At 41.8% G+C, this 13,243-nt stretch overlaps 1 pseudogene; it reads right to left on the bottom strand.

Moving 5' to 3' along the window:
- Nucleotides 1-1,158: 1,158 nt before the first annotated feature.
- Nucleotides 1,159-2,504, bottom strand: LOC124483737 (annotated as a pseudogene).
- Nucleotides 2,505-13,243: the final 10,739 nt, after the last annotated feature.

The raw sequence follows: 13,243 nt of genomic DNA, 5'->3' as shown, positions 1-13,243 counted from the left end.
GTTTGATACAGAGACCAAGAGAAGGAGAGCGTACCTGGCATAAGCAGAGGTCGGTGCCAGACTTCTGAGTTTTTGATACTTGGTAGGATCCAAGCATAGCAACGTTTTTGTGTTTGACGGAACTTTTTGTTTTACTTCCTGACCTGTTTTTGGTAAATAAACCAGTTTCTTTTTTTTGAACCCAGTTTTGCCTGCTCTGTCCGTTTTTTTATGAATGACTTACAATCAACTTACAGTTACACTGACATTCTTTTTCTGTGTTCCTAGGAAAGGGAGAACGCATGAGGAGGATGTATTTTGTTTTCTATGTTTTGGACTTTTTATACCTTTTTTTGTGGCTTGTCCAAAGATTTATTTTGTGCCTTAGTCCTTTGAGGGGGTTTTCAACATTTCTTTCTTTCAATATTCTATGTATTGTTTGTGCAAATTGAAATAAATGTACAAAAACATCAAAATTCAATGAAAGTAGTGAAATCATGTATTTAACTTGTGAAGAGCATTGCATGGTACCATACACGTTGTTCTTTTTTATTTGAAATGTTTTGGTTGAAAGAAACCCCAATTTCTGATATGGAAATGATTAGAAAATGGGTCAAAGCAACCCAAGGACAAAAGGGTTAAGGGGAGACACCCCAGTGAATAGGGATAACATATCAATATGAAACCTCCGCAGTTGATAACTAATATTAGGTCAAATATTGTTTTCAATACTAGTCACCTGTAAATGTTTCAATGAGCAAATGATGCATTAAGTTGTAAAATATGATATAATTTGCATACATTTCCAGCACGGAAATCAGAACATTGGATAAAGACAGAATATGCAAATCCTTGTTTCATTTTGTCACCATATTAAGAGTCCAAAGTTTCTAAAGAGGGCACTCTGGATATCTTTCATCATTCCATATTCTGAATATCGTGGCAACATTAAATACATTTATATTTACTCATTTAGCAGACGCTCTTATCCAGAGCGACTTGCGTAAGTACAGGGACATTCCCCCAGGGCAAGTAGGGTGAAGTGCCTAGTCCAAGGACACAAATAAAATCTACATAGCTCAAATGCTATGGAACCAAAATAGCCCAACTGAAAAGTAAAAGGTAAAGAATGCCGCTACATGACTGAATGTAAAGAAAAATGGCTTAGCCTGTCTCCCCTTAAACAAAAAACAGCTGCATTATAGCGTCTCTCCCGGCCCTGCCAGTAGGTAGTCGAGGATGATGGTTAGGGTTAGGGTCTACCACATCTGGGGGTTTCTGGCTGACAGGTGGTGCTCTCTCCCTTCTTATGGAGGCCACATTGTGGAGCACGTCACAGGCTGTCACCACTTGACAAGCCCGGTCTGGGGCCTCTCAGAGGCCACGCAGGCAGTTGAAGCGTGCTTTCAGGATGCCAAAGGTCATCTCTATCTTGACCCTTGTCCTGCTAAGGGCCACATTAAAGGCATTCGGTGCCGTGTGTTGGGGTCAGGATAGGGGGTCATCAAAAAGGGCTGGCAGGCGTACCCTCGGCCCCCTACCAGCAATCCACTGAAGAGCCCTGAAGAAGAAAATTAATATTAGCATAATCGCCATACCAAAATGCAATACAAAATGTTAGTTGCAATTGCCATACCTTGCTCTAGTCTGTGGCACAGTGCTGACTCATAAAAGATCCTGGAGTCATGGACTGACCCAGGCCACTTTGCCTCAATGCTGGTCACCAAGCACTGATGGTCACAAGTCATCTGCAAATAATCTTGTGTTAAAATCCATCCACATAAAAGCATTAACGTGAGGGATACATCAATGTGAATTAGAAGGACTCCTCCTTTACCAGTATGACCAAACATGTGTAGCCTGTCCTTTATGCTTTACCTGAACGTCGATGCTGTGGAATGACCTGCGATTTATGAAGTCGCCTTCATTCTCCTCCAGCGATGCAGCAATGGGGATATGGGTGCAATTGATTGCCCCAATCACCCTTGGGAAGCCTAAAGAGTATGATGAATATAATATCCAATATTATTATATATATATTTCATATGCAGGATTATTTATAGATGAAGTTTAAATTTAAGTGAATATTTACCTGCTATTTCATAAAAGCCCACTTTTATTGTCTGTGTGGGCAGGTGCCCTGGGAACACAACAAATGTGTCCACATGTGCCGTTAAAGCAAGCACCACCTTGCGAATAGCGCGGCAGACCATGTTTTTACTTATGTTCTCCGCATCACCCACACTGTACATGAAAGTACCCGTTGCGAAATACCGCAACGCTATGCATACAGTCTGTGGGACTGGGAGCGCACGGCTTCGATGTGTCGCATTTGCAACATACGGCTCAAGAAGCTGGCAAAGATAGGTCATTCCCTCAGCTCAAAATCTATATAGTTCATTAAGATGGTCATCATGGAATGCCAACGGATTTTGCCGGTCTCTAAAAGTTCTGGCTCTTCTGAGCGCACCTCTCACTATCCGCGCACCAAGCTCCACGGGGTCTTCTATGAACTGTGACGCCATTATCCTCTCAAGAATGAGTTAGTGGGCGGGGTTTTTATACCGGTTCATCTCTGATCTCAAACTTATCCTGCTCCCGACCAGGTTATCCGTTCAGCATGTGTTACCATGGCAATCTACCCCGGTAACAAGTGATCCACCGTCGTAGTACAGAAAACCCTGGGTTGAACCTGAAGTTACCTCGCTAACGTCAAATCTTGATTCGTAGTACAGGCCCCAGCTCGACCCTAGCCTGTAAACAGTGATGCTGACTGTCAGAGACCTTTAAATAGGCTGACGAGTTAAACTAGCCTGGTTAACGTAGGTCGCTTTCTCAGGCAAATGACAAATTAAATAGCCATTATGAACGATCTTTCAAATAAGCCTATCTTCAGCGGCTTCTTGACTTCAAAAAGCAGCCCTCTGACGTTTAGGAGTAGAAGTAGTTTTGGTGTCGACCAAACTGTAAAATGGTGAACTTATGAACATGACGCGACCAAAACATGGCTGCCGCGTAAGCCTATGCGGTCTCCCTGGCGCATAGGCTTATTACAAAGACTTTCACAACCCAAATCAAAATTCTGAGCAGACAGGCCTGTGGGGAATTGCTTGTTCTCCTAAAAGCTGCCCTACGTGATTCACCAACTACACAGAGGGAAAAAGCTAGCTACTTTTCGAGTTTGGTTTTCCGTCACTTCAAACTCACGATCTAACCTGGTGCTCAAACCTTCACCATATTTGAAGAGTAGTGTACTTTCACGAACCCAATCATTGATCCAACACGGCTATTAGGCGATTCCAGTTGAAAACAACAATGGCCGCCGAAAAATAATGTATATTCGTAACGGCGAGCTGCGATTGGAAGCGAAATGAAACAGGAGCTAAAGACCAAGGGTGGGGGCTTGGTCAGCACACCATTTCCAGAAAGGATGTGTGTGTGTCTCGCCAAGCTCGCGCGTGTCAAGTAGGTTGACCACCTGTCCCTCTTTGCGCTGTATCGCACAGCATATTCAATATGAGATGTGCGGGACAAGGAGTGAAAATGCTGTGCGACAACGCAAACCGGGACAAGTGGTCACCCTGGTGTCAAGGGGCAGGATGAGTCTGTGAGAATTTGGAGCGTGCGCGCTGTGGAGCAATTCAATTTAATTCAATCATATATTGACATACCAAGGTGAAATTGTTGATGGTACTTCGTGATGTCATCTTGAACCCAATAAGTGTTCCAAAACCATCAGTCAAAATGATATTAGATTTATCGACACAAAGATATCGAGGCAATGTGGACATTTACATAAATACACAAATTTCAGACATTTTGTACTACATTTCTCATTCCATTTCACCCTATATAAAAATACACCTGCCCGCACACTATCCGAATCCATGTCATTTACCTCCCTCCAGCGCAAGTCACGCCAAAGCATGATTGCTGTAGCGCAGTGGTTCCCAACCCTGGTCCTCAGGACCCCCTGTCCTGCATGTTTTAGATGTTTCCCTGCCCCAACACACCTGATTCAAATGAATGGGTCGTTATCCAGCTCTGCAGAAACCTGTTAATGATCATTCATTTGAATCAGGTGTGTTGGAGCAGGGAAACATCTAAAACATGCAGGACAGAGGGTCCCGAGGACCAGGGTTGGGAACCACTGCTGTAGCGGACCAAAAATTGCCTCCTACAATCTAAACACATTAATTGCAACACAGTTTCAAGAATTTCTCAAAGATGGCTTGAAGACCGCTTTCCAGAACCACAGTCAACTGACAATCAAGAAGAGCCTCATTGGCAACAGGACTGTGACACATCCAATGATCATCTCCTTGCCAATGTCTAAGAAATCCGGGCGACTCATTTAATTTCCCATTAAACCACATAACATGCACTCTCAGAGTGACCAACAAGATTATTTTAACTAACAAACAACAATATTACAAACATCTGAACGAACGCAACAACTGAAATCCCTTGCGTAGCTGTTGTAACCAAACTATTTTCCACAAGTCTTGGCGTTTTTTGACATGCCGCACTGCATGCTGGGTACCCAAGAGCGCTGATGCTGATGATCTAGCTGTGCTCCGACTGCGTGATATGACGAGATGCTAGTGACGCGCTAAGGTCTCGGCGTAACTTCCAAGCTAACAATTTCGCCAAATCTGACTGCAGCTTTGTATACCATATGTACTGTGTTATGGTTCAGGCAGGAGGACTCAGTATAGTATTTACTTGATACTTATTCACACGGTACAACACATCATTGTAACATTTGATTTGGCATTATGGTTCTGCTTGCATCGGCTCCCTGCCGCACCCAACGGAGACACCGTCTCGACCTCCGAGCAGAGAGCAGCGACGCATTCCCCCTACAACAGGAAACACAGAACCAAGGGTGGAGGCCGGGAGGCGGAGGCAGCAGATTAAACAGAAGCACCCTGTGTCGCACTAGCAAAGAGAGTGCAGCGCTATCCTGATTAAATAGCCCGCCCTGCTAAGAAGGTGTGCCCCTACTGTGCGATATGATGCGCTGCCAGTGACTCGCTGCTAATGAGGCGCTATGTCTCGCGTCCCCCTGCATGAACCAGCTCCGCTTGTTTGTTTGAGTTAAACAACTTGCTTAATGAATTCAATGGCTGTTAAATGTCAAATCCAACTATAAATTTATAAAAGAGAATTCCAATCAAATCTGAATTCTTTTTAAACCTAGAGGTTTAAAAGACAACCTTTGCCTAAACTGACATGCACCAACTCAGAGAACTGAGTTTCAACATCCATTTACACATTTAATCTCTATATTTTACTCTACTCTTAAGGCATAACTATGTTTAACTTAATGTCTGCGCCTCTCTGTCACCAACTGTCTCTGGAGTGGGGGGTCGGGGCTTCACAGGGTGTCTACAGGTGTAAACAAGTTAAATTTAAGACTTTTTAAGACCTTTTAATACCCCTTCCAATTGAAATTAAAGACCAAATTTACGATGGAAATACAGATCAAAAGTGGAAATATACAGTAATCTTCCCAAACACTTATGTTTGTTCAATATGAACAGTATGGTAAAATGACAACAATCGGTGGAGTTTAAGTACATTGACTAAATGTGTGTAATGCGAAAGATTAAAAGTCAGCAGCTTGGCATGCTGGGACATGGAAAGGCTTAAACATTTTGACTTTCATCAAAGTAAAAAATGCAGGTTTTTCCTTTTTCATCAATGTCCTCAAAAAAGCAGTCTGCAGAGCTACTGTGTCTGTGGGGTCACTGTCTGTCTCTGGAGGGCTGACAGGCAGGGGCAAGCAGGGCCTGCAGGCAGTCAGGGCAGGCCAGCTGGATGAAGCTGTCCTGGGGTCAGGGCTGAAGAAAAGCTGTCCAGCTATAGCAGGGTAGCAAGGGATCTGTTTTTCTCTCAGCATCCTCTGTTGAATTTCAGACCTGTAAAAGTGAAGAAAGGATCCATGTCAGTTGTGAAATGAAGCTTTTTACATCTACACTTGACATAAACTGCAGTTTTGACTGTGAAATGCAGTGGCATTACTTGAACTTGAATCCAAATGTGTTGAACTGATTGAGACCCAGCCATGCAAAGTCACTCCAAACATTTGGCTCGATTCCAGGCTCTGCCAAGAGTATTTAGCTCTAAACTGGTCAATATACACATCTGACCAAAGACCAGCTCGACCTTTGCCTGTAAACAGTAGTGATGTGTCGTTCGTGAACGATTCGTTCATTTTGAACGAATCTTTACAAGGACTTGGGAGTAACGAGTCCTCTCAAAGAGTGATTCGTTCATTTTCTCGTGGCCGCCCATCGGTACTGTTGCATAGGCTTGTCCAAGTAAACAGAAACAATTCATTCATTTCCCGACTCGGTCTTTCTATGAGTCTTTGGATCATTTTTCACGTGACCTGCATAGGCTCTGTACTGGTAGCTAGGGGTAACGAAAGATTTCGTTCATTTCCCGACTCGGTCTTTCTACGTGTCTTTGGATCATTTTTCACGTGACCTGCATAGGCTCTGTACTGGTAGCTAGGGGTAACGAACGATTTCGTTCATTTCCCGACTCTGTCTTTTTACGAGTCCTCTCAAAGAGTGATTCGTTCATTTTCTCGTGGCCGCCCATCGGTACTGTTGCATAGGCTTGTCCAAGTAAACAGAAACAATTCATTCATTTCCCGACTCGGTCTTTCTATGAGTTTTTCGATCCTTTTTTCACGTGACCCACATTGTATTTTTTTGTAGAGGAAACTGTTTCCTCATTCCCTTTCGCGTGGCCGCTGTTTTTGTAAGACGTGAATGAAATTCGCTCAAGTCATCATACTGACTGGTTTTGTTATTTTCACTTTACATTTACACCTACAGTTTAGTGTAGTGTAATTGTTTGCCGTGATAATTAAATGCTAGTGTGATAATAAATGACCATTTAAAACCATACAAACTGTCATATTGTACTGTATTTATTAGAGGTTTTCTTAAAAACGATATGATCTAACACACAAATGTGCAATTCAAGTGAAATGGTCTCATATTATATGGAAAGTTCTGTGTAAGAAACACTTGATTTCTGTGAACTTTGAGTGACATTGGCCATAGGAGGGGGGCATGCAGCAAGTTCACAGTTAACACCAATTGAAAGAGATCAGGTTACACATGTAGGGCCTACTGCACTTCATGTTGGTGCCAAATAAGGGTGGAGCCAGTGTTGAAGTACAGCTGTCTGTCATGGCTGTCTCCAAGGGGACTGTGGCCCTTCCCCACCCTCACCCACAGTTTTGAACCAGGTGACTTTCAAGTCATCTAGAAGTTTGTGTGTCTCTTTGAATGAAATGCCAAATTAATCAAATGTGGTGTCAAATGTTTTTATTGTAGCCCAAAATCCTAATATTGCACTATGTTACATTTATTAATAATTTACTCTTTGCATATAACAATAACACACTTTACATTATAGAAAACAGTATACAACCGTATGTTTTAAGTTAAAAAAGTTTGTCAAGCAGAGCTTTGTAACAAAATATATAAATATATATATATATATATATATATATATAAGATATACATCTCAAAAGGATAGACTTAAATAAAAATTTAGTTAAATCGCACTATACAGTCACAGATAGACAACAATAATAGTAATTAAATCACACTAAAAACCAAAGGAACATTCTGTAACATTCTGCAGTTTAGGGCGTACTCTAAGGCAGGTTTGCATTCAAGAAAACACGCTCCCGGACCTTGGATGGGCTGAGCCTGTTTCTTCGATCTGAAATGATCTGCCCCGTTATCGAAAAAACTCTCAGAAGGCAGGGATGTGGCCACAATGCACAGTCTTGTCTTCATGACCTCACAGAGGCTTTCATAAACGGGTGAATACTTCATCCACCATACCAGAGGGTCTGATGTGCGGGGTAAAAGTGGCTCAGTAAGGTAAGCCCGCATCTCCATCATGGCATCAGTTGAGACAGTTGGTGTTGTAGTAGAAGGCCTCAAGCTTGCAACCCTCTCATCAAAGTCCTCCCAAAACATGGCCCCTGTACTGGCAGCTGTAGACTGTTGATCCTCCTCTTCCTCCCTATGGAGGGGGTTAACATGTGCTGCAGCTGATGTCATTCTCTTCACTGCCTCATCTGCTGCTTTGATGTTGATAAAGGCTTGCTTTTTGAACCTCGGGTCCAAGCAGGTAGCATCAGCAAGCTTCTCAGTGAACTCCACTTTACTGAGCCTCTTCAACATTTCTGTCATCAGGCTGTCCACGAGGTCTTTGAAAGATTTATGGATGGAGGGATTCCTTTGATTGCGGGCAACAATCTTCTGAAGGCCTCTTGTCATTAAAATGACTTTGGAGGCAGTCACAAACTTAAAGAAATGAACAAGTATTTAAATATAATGAATACAATGTATTACTAAAAAGCCAATACATACTTGTTTGTGAAAAGGTCACAAAAACAATCCATCATTAGGGAGAAATAGAATTTGCAATCATGATTTAAAATAGGTGTTAATCACTTAATCTACATACCTCTCAGCGCTCACTTCAGTTGTGACCTCCTCAAAGGGCTTGACAACATCCACTGTTTCTTTAACAATGTCCCATTCCTCCAGGGACAAGGTTGGCAGAGAAGCATTCACAAGTGCCAGGGTGGAGATGACAGGATCTTTGACCTCTAGAATTCTTTTCAACATGTAGAATGTTGAATTCCACCTTGTGGCCACATCCTGCTTTAAGCGTAATTGCTCCTGTCCCATCTGTTGCTGTGTGGCCTTGAGCTTCTCTGAAGCCACTGTGCTCCTGTGAAAGAACTCAACAATGGCTTTGACCTTTTGCACAATGCTTTGGACCATCTTCAGGGCAGCTCTGACAATTAGGTTCAGAACATGGGCAAAACAGGGTATGTGGTCCCAGTGAAGGTCTCTCACAGCTGACACAATGTTGGCAGCATTGTCTGTAACACAGGCTACAATTTTGTCCTTTACACCCCATTCTTCACTAACCCTGGTCAGCTCCCTTGCAAGATTGTCAGCAGTGTGTCTTTCTGTAATGAAAAAACAGTCCAGGAGATTTGAAGTCATTTGAAAATCCTCCATGAAATGACAAGTCACAGACATGTAACTTGTGGTAGTTACTGAGGTCCAGCAGTCTGTTGAGAGACATACAGCCGTGGCAGACTTGATTTTGTCCATGACCTCAGTTCTTAATTTCTCATACATCGTAGGTAGAACCTTTGTTGATATAGTTTTTCTACCTGGTAGACTGTATGATGGGTCCATAAACTTTGAATATTCCCTGAAGCCTTTGTCCTCAAACACAGAAAAGGGCTGGAAATCGCAAGCAATCATTTTGACTAGAGCCTCATCCAGTTTACTATGTCTCAACGGATCCATTGGCCTTGTCACAAAACTGCCCATTGAGGTTTGTTGTTGTGGCCTCCATGGCCTAACTGCTGCTTTGGTGGTGGTAAGTGCTGCTGGAATAGTGGATGATGTGGACATGGTCAAGGTAGCAGTTGCAGGCCCAGTTGTAGAGGTGCTGCTGGTGGAAACAGTTCCTGCTGCCACAGTATCATCACTGTGTCCTCTAACTTGTGCTAAGAGCACAGTTGGATGTGCAGATTTAAGGTGCCTTCTCAAGTTTGAGGTGGTTCCTCCTTGAATGGATAAAAGTTCAAAATGAGACCAAACATCACTCCTTTTTCGAGTGCTCATTCTCTTGACCTATTCCAATTTGTCTGGGGTCTCTTCTGCTTGCAAGTCACTTAATGCAAAACAGTGGGGGAGGGTGGGGAAGGGTCACAGTCCCTTTGGAGACAGCCAAGACTGACAGCTGTACTTCAACACTGGCTCCACCCTTATTTGGCCCCCCTCCTATGGACAATGTCACTCAAAGTTCACAGACACATCAAGTGTTTTCTTACACAGAATTGTCCATATAATATAAGACCATTTTACTTGAATTGCACATTTGTGTGCCAGATCTTTTTTTTTTTTTTAAGAAAACCTCTATTAAATACAGTACAACATGACAGTTTGTATGGTTTTAAATTGTCATTTATTATCACACTATAACGGCAAACCATTACACTGCACTAAACTGTAAGTGTAAATGTAAAGTGAAAATAACAAAACCAGTCAGTATGATGACTTGAGCGAATATCATTCACGTCTTACAAAAAAAAGCGGCCGCGCGAAAGGGAATGAGGAAACTGTTTCCTCTAGGCTACTAAAAAATACAACGTGGGTCACGTGAAAAAAGGATCCAAAGACTCGTAGAAAGACCGAGTCGGGAAATGAACGAATCGTTCGTTTCCCCTAGCTACCAGTATAGAGCCTATGCAGGTCACGTGAAAAATTATCCAAAGACTCGTAGAAAGACAAAGTCGGGAAATGAACCAATCGTTCGTTTCCCCTAGCTATCAGTACAGAGCCTATGCAGGTCACGTGAAAAAGGACTCGGTTGGCAGAAGACACGGTTGGGAGGTGAACGATTCGTTCATCTGCCGGGTACGAGTCTTTGGATCCTTTTTAACGTGACTCAGAAGAGGGAACAGAAATGATTTGTTTACCTCGTTCACTTTCGCGTGACTAGGTTTATTACGTGAATGATACTTGTTAGCAGTATTAGTAGCCTAATAATTACAGGTTTTGTTATTTTAACTTTTTTTGTATTTACTTATAGTTCAATGCAGCGTGATAAGAAATTACCAAACCATACAAACTGTCATGATACATTATTTTAATGGCGGAATTTGTTCTAAAATTGTATTTGCTGGTGCGCATGCACTAATCTACTTGAGAATATGATACGTGTTTGCAGTGGACGTATAGACCCGTTGAAATGAATGAATGACTCGAAAAAAGAGATTTGAAGGACCGAATTAGTAAAATGAACCGAACTTCCCATCACTAGTAAACAGTGATTCTGACTGTCGGAGACCTTTAAATAGGCTACCGTTGGGGCTTGGTCAGTACACCATTTCTAGAAAGGATGTGTGTGCGTCTCGCCAAGCTCCCGCGTGTGTCAGTAGGTTGACCACCTGTTCCTCTTTGCGCTGTATAGCACAGCATTTTCAAAATGCGACAGGCGGAACAAGGGGTGAAAATGCTGTGCGACACAACGCAAAGCGGGACAGGTGGTCACCCTAGTGTCAAGGGGCAGGATGAGTCTGTGAGAATTTGAAGCGCGCGCACTGTGGAGCAATTCAATTGAATTCAATCATATATTGACATACCAAGGTGAAATTGTTTATGGTACTAGAGATTGATGTATGTCGTCTTGAACCCTATTAGGTTTGAAAAACAATCAGTCAAAATTATATTTGATTTATTAACCTGCCCCCTCCTCCCCCAATTATTACGCATTAAAAATCATAAATAATTTTTTTCGACTAGTATACATGTTATACATCGTTGGAAAGCTACGATTCTTGTGCTTCCATTGAAATAAACCAATTCAAGCTCAACTTGCAACAGAAAGTAGCGTCAACGTCTTTGTCCGGTGACCGTTCATTCAACAATGCCAGAGAAAAAAGTTGTACTTACCTTCGATTACTTAGGAATGTCCAGGTATGCACACAACTCATCTAAACCTCATCTGCTTACATTCCCAAGGGTCCAAAGTATCAAACCATGTCGAGTAGTTGTCCAAACAAAGAAATATATCCACACATAGCCACGATCTTGTTGCTTCATTGTTACTTCGTAAAAAAAAAAATTCTGTCTCTCAACGCACTTTAGCTCATAGCATGAGATCTGGGTCAAGTAGAAACACGGGGATAGTCTTAAAATGGCCGCTACACTCTGACCTTTTGATAGACACCTTGGTTTAGCCAATAGGAGCTTCCATGCCCCGGTGACAGTCCTCTAAAGCCAACTAGGTCTGTGCGTCCAGCCCGCCCCCCGCCCCCCCCCCCCCGTCCCCTCTACACAATTTTTTCTAACTGGCTTGGATTGACTCTGAAAAGAGCTAGTTATCCTTGTAGCTTAGCGCTAGCTGTAAATGGCGATACCCCATATGCCTATGGAGGACCAAACCTGCCAAAATCAAAAATAAATGAATAAATAAATAAATGTATAAATAAATGTACTTATACATAAAAAAATGTAAATATATAAAAATAAATGTATGAAAAAATATTAATTACGTATTTATTTATTTACATGGCCATTTATTTCTGTATTTATTTATTTTTGTATTTATTTATTTCTGTGTACATTTATTTCTGTATTTATTTATTTATGTGTACATTTATTTCTGTATTTCCTTGTCCTTAAGCTAATGAGGTAAGCTGTCAATCAATGTATGTCACGGTGTCACCTTAACCCCATTGGTTGATTGGTATCAGAGTGCGAAGATGGACTTTCCATGCCTGGGGTTGCTATGAATACCTTAGTAAACAAAAGACTGCACACACGCAACAGATAGCCAGAGATTTGATAGTTTTGGCTAGCTAACCTTGCTAAAAAAAGTGCTAGTCAAGATGTTTTACTTTTTTGCGTTGAGTCTCTGGATACCAATTTGTACCATTTAGCTGCATGCAGAGTCATAAAAAGAAAGAGTTGCATCAATTGATTGGCTTTACGTTCATGGTACTGCACTGTAGGATAGTTAGAACTAGAGCGAGCTAGCATGAGTTTCAAACACAGCAGCATCGTCGTTGTGGAACAGTTGTACTGCATTGTATGAAGGAGCTGTGCCAAGGTAAGAATGTGTAAGTTCTTGGCTCATTTTCTGGCATCTAGTACATTTAATATTTCAGTATCTTAAAGTGCCGAGATTTTTTGATGCTAGCTAGAAATGTAGAAGCCAGAACGTAGCAAAAACAATGTGCTACGAAGTGAGTGATGACCTGTTTATGTAATGTTAAGTGTAGCTTGCTAATTTAGTGCACTATTTATGTTTATTGAGAAACTAATGCCTACAAACAAGTTTGTGTGAGAGGAAAGCTGTATTTAATAATTAATTCATAAAGGTGGTCGCTTATTTGCACCAAAGTCTGGTAGTTAGTACGGTAAGAAATTGGATTATATTATACAGTATCAAGGAACCATCAAAGAACAGAGTACAACATGGTTAATCTATTCATAAAGTGAATGTTTACTAAGCAAACTATGAGTTAGAAACCATTGTAACATTCAGTCCATCATGAGTTAGAGACCATTGTAACATTCAGTCCATCATGTGATTATCATTACAGCTTACTGTCTGTTTATGTGTGTGTGTGTGTTGTGGTTATGGCCCTTGCAGTCTGGCATTGCTACTGAGGTTGATGTGAGCTGAA

Source organism: Hypomesus transpacificus, chromosome 21 (assembly GCF_021917145.1).
Source record: "Hypomesus transpacificus isolate Combined female chromosome 21, fHypTra1, whole genome shotgun sequence".
In the NCBI taxonomy this organism is placed as follows: domain Eukaryota; kingdom Metazoa; phylum Chordata; class Actinopteri; order Osmeriformes; family Osmeridae; genus Hypomesus; species Hypomesus transpacificus.
The sequence above is the reverse complement of the archived record's forward strand: the minus strand, read 5'-3'. Positions and strand labels throughout refer to the sequence as shown.